This window comes from Teleopsis dalmanni, chromosome 1, assembly GCF_002237135.1.
Source record: "Teleopsis dalmanni isolate 2A chromosome 1, ASM223713v2, whole genome shotgun sequence".
Classification (NCBI taxonomy): domain Eukaryota; kingdom Metazoa; phylum Arthropoda; class Insecta; order Diptera; family Diopsidae; genus Teleopsis; species Teleopsis dalmanni.
The window spans coordinates 168,787,517-168,790,625 of record NC_051846.1 but is presented as its reverse complement, the minus strand read 5'-3'; the positions used below and the strand labels follow the sequence as shown (position 1 = coordinate 168,790,625).

The following is a 3,109-nucleotide window of genomic DNA, read 5'->3' as shown; positions in this document are numbered from 1 at the left end:
TATGACATATGTTAGAAAAAGTTCAACACGTACATGATTTGATATATTTATAAAAAGAAAATTATAGTAAAATATTAGAAAAAACGAACGCGCTGTGATAATTAAAAAATACTATAAAACCAAATATATATATATAATTATTTTAATTTTTATAATATTACTTCGTGATGCTAAAGTAATGGCTTTACTCTTTAAGCATGGATTGCAATATACGTCTAATAAAAATTGTTGCTGTCTTGTAAATCACTTCGTGGTTACACTTATTAGAATTTAGAATGACTTCTGGCATTTCTGAATTTAAGCAATATGTTCTGGCTATTTTTATTAGTGACATAATAAGAATTTCGCGTTGTGGCTGTTTATAAACCCCCACAACGCGTTATGTCTCAATGAGTAATAAGTTTTTGAGCCAAAAATAAATAATATATAAAAATTGGTTAAGAATCCGGTTATTACACTAAAAAATTAAAAACATTTGTAAAAAGATTTTTATCGGTTTGGCATTGAAATTTCTCAAAAGTTGTCATATTTTTTTCATTTTAATTTAAATTATTTTATGAAACAGTTTCATATATTTAAAGCTAGTGTGTGTTTCACTTTTTGTGCTTAAAAATTAATAAATAAGATTTGGTTGTGGTATTGTTTTTGTGTACGGGAAAAAGTCCTTCTACAATATATCATATATTCCTGATACATTTTTAACTGGAAAGGTAATATAGTTATTTAACTGAAATGTATAAGTTTACAATTAACCATGAAGTGTTTCTTCTTTTGTGCAATATTCTTAGGTATCTAGCTTTGTAAGATTATAACTATTTTGAATTTCAATAAACTTATCGGAGACTATTGTTTGGACTATTTTTGAAGAGCATCTGATTCACTGTTGCTGTTGTGTAAGTACATTGTTATATATTTATAAATAATTAGAAGAGAATTGTTTAATTGGTTTTAACAGCCACTGTATAAGTAGTTGTTCGCTGCTATTATTATTATTTATTTAATTTGTTTAATTTATAAATCCATTAATTGAGACAGGTTATTGTATGTGGATAGAATAAGCTATTAATTTTAGAAAGTGTTAGCATAAGTATATCTACGGTGCTAATTTCCGGTTGCTAGCCACCATTGTTGCCTAGTATTGTCGAACAATATACTGAGCGCATGACTTTGTTACCTTATGGTTATGACGCGGTGTGAGTGACAAAGCTGAAGAAGCTAGGGTTTTGAGCAAAAAGAAAATAGTACACAGATTTGTTGACATTAGGTTGGGCTAATTTCATACATCACCTATTGCATATACCATAAATTGTTATTATTAGATCCTGAAAGCGATTGTATTAAAGAATTTTAAGGGTTTCTCGTTCGAAGAAAAACTGATTAATGGTGGATATTATTTATTTAGGTGTTTAAAATATTTTTAATTTGTCAAGCAATCGGAGCAAATCATATTCTAATCAGTATATCAATTGTTGAAATTTGACATTTGAATTCATTAAGTTAAACTAATTTTTTTAGAAATCATTGTACTACATTTTCTTGTAAAGTTTGTTTCAATTTTTCTCCTAGAAAATTTGGTGAGTAGTATGAAATTGTGATAAATATATTTAATTAAACTTATCAACAAAATATTTTCGCTATAAAAATAATAAAAAGCTATATTAATAAAAAATTTGTTCGTTCTATTTTGTACCACTCTATTATGTATTAATATTATAACTTCAGGTTCTGGATATATTTCGATCTTAATTCATGTCTTTACTTGCTGGCCGAAAAGATAATTTTCGCAAATAAACAAAGGAATCTACTCTAAGGAATTGTGTAAGTATATAACTTTATTGCTGATTACAATAAACAGTTGACACATAAAAACAATTTTTTTTTTTAACAGAAGAGTTTAGTTATTATTATTATTTAAATGTTTAATTATAAAAATCAAAAAAAATTATTTATATCTCTTTTATCAATATATAATTTATAAAAAGCGTTAAAAGCTTTCAAAGTCGGCAGCTTTTTGAGCTAAAGAGTTATACAGATAGTGAGAGTTATTCAGCGATGATAAATCAAAGAACTTTACTTAAGTTTTTTGCTAATAAGAATTACTTTCTGTAGACTGTGCTGTACTTCCACAAAAAATTTTATATCAATTTTTTTAATTTTTTAATTATTATAGTAGTTAAGTACTTATAAGTACTTATAAGCTTAACTGATTAAAGAAATCAATTAAATTGTTGCATTTTTGATATAAAATATATATGTCTAGGCTTCTTTTTAGTCTTTAATATTTTGTGTTTATTTTATTATATTTACTATATTCATGTTTTTATAAAATCTTGTCATTTTAATTCTTTATCGCTAAATCAGTGTCTTCTTCTTCGAGCAATCCATTTAACACTCGAAGATATCTCAATATTTTGAAAGTCGGGAATTGATTTCTCCAAAGAACGTAAGTGTGTTTTGTATTATACACGTGTTTTATATTGAATATATATATATATATTTCATGTTTATAGTATGAAAGATATATATTAAATTAGAGACGTGGTTAATTTTTTTGTTTTGCATAGTTATATCAGTGATTATTATTTCCTTCATAAAATATTACATTTGTTTCTAGTTACATTACTTCGATTGGTGTAAACTGTGCAAGAAAATGGTTATACTAAAGCAAAAGATTCAAATAACTCCAGGCTTCTCTAATTTTTTACGGGAATATACTAAGAAGCAAATGCATAATACTCGCAACTCTCTTATTATGACTGCAGTCAACAAATGGTGTTATTTAAGTGCTGGAAAGAAAAACTATTATCGTTATATGGTAAGTAAAAATTTTTGTATTTGGTATATATATGTATATACTAATAAGTAAGACATCAATCTTACAAAAGAAATTGAAGCCCAAACATTCCAACAAGCAAAAACGTTCTGCTGTTAAGAAGCGAAAGGTCTTCACAGTTAGAAACAAAGCTTATGGCTCCAAAAAACCAAAAACCACTGGACAGGTTACAAATGCTGCTTACTTTAATTATCTACGGCACTTTCTCCGTGTTAATGGTGGCATAGAATCGAAGGAGTTGATAAAAAGGGCTGCAAAAAATTGGTGCAAAATGAA

General features: G+C 26.5%; 1 long non-coding RNA gene across 4 annotated transcripts; it reads left to right on the top strand.

The window, feature by feature from the left end:
- The first annotated feature begins 565 nt into the window (after positions 1–565).
- Positions 566–3,103, top strand: LOC119670058. 4 transcript variants are annotated; one of them, XR_005251672.1, is made up of 6 exons: positions 566–710; positions 868–893; positions 1,723–1,818; positions 2,362–2,443; positions 2,615–2,815; positions 2,886–3,103. It is a non-coding gene; the product is annotated as an uncharacterized LOC119670058 (long non-coding RNA). The 4 variants fall into 4 exon arrangements; XR_005251670.1 differs by having other exon boundaries at positions 843–893; XR_005251671.1 differs by having other exon boundaries at positions 789–893.
- Positions 3,104–3,109: the final 6 nt, after the last annotated feature.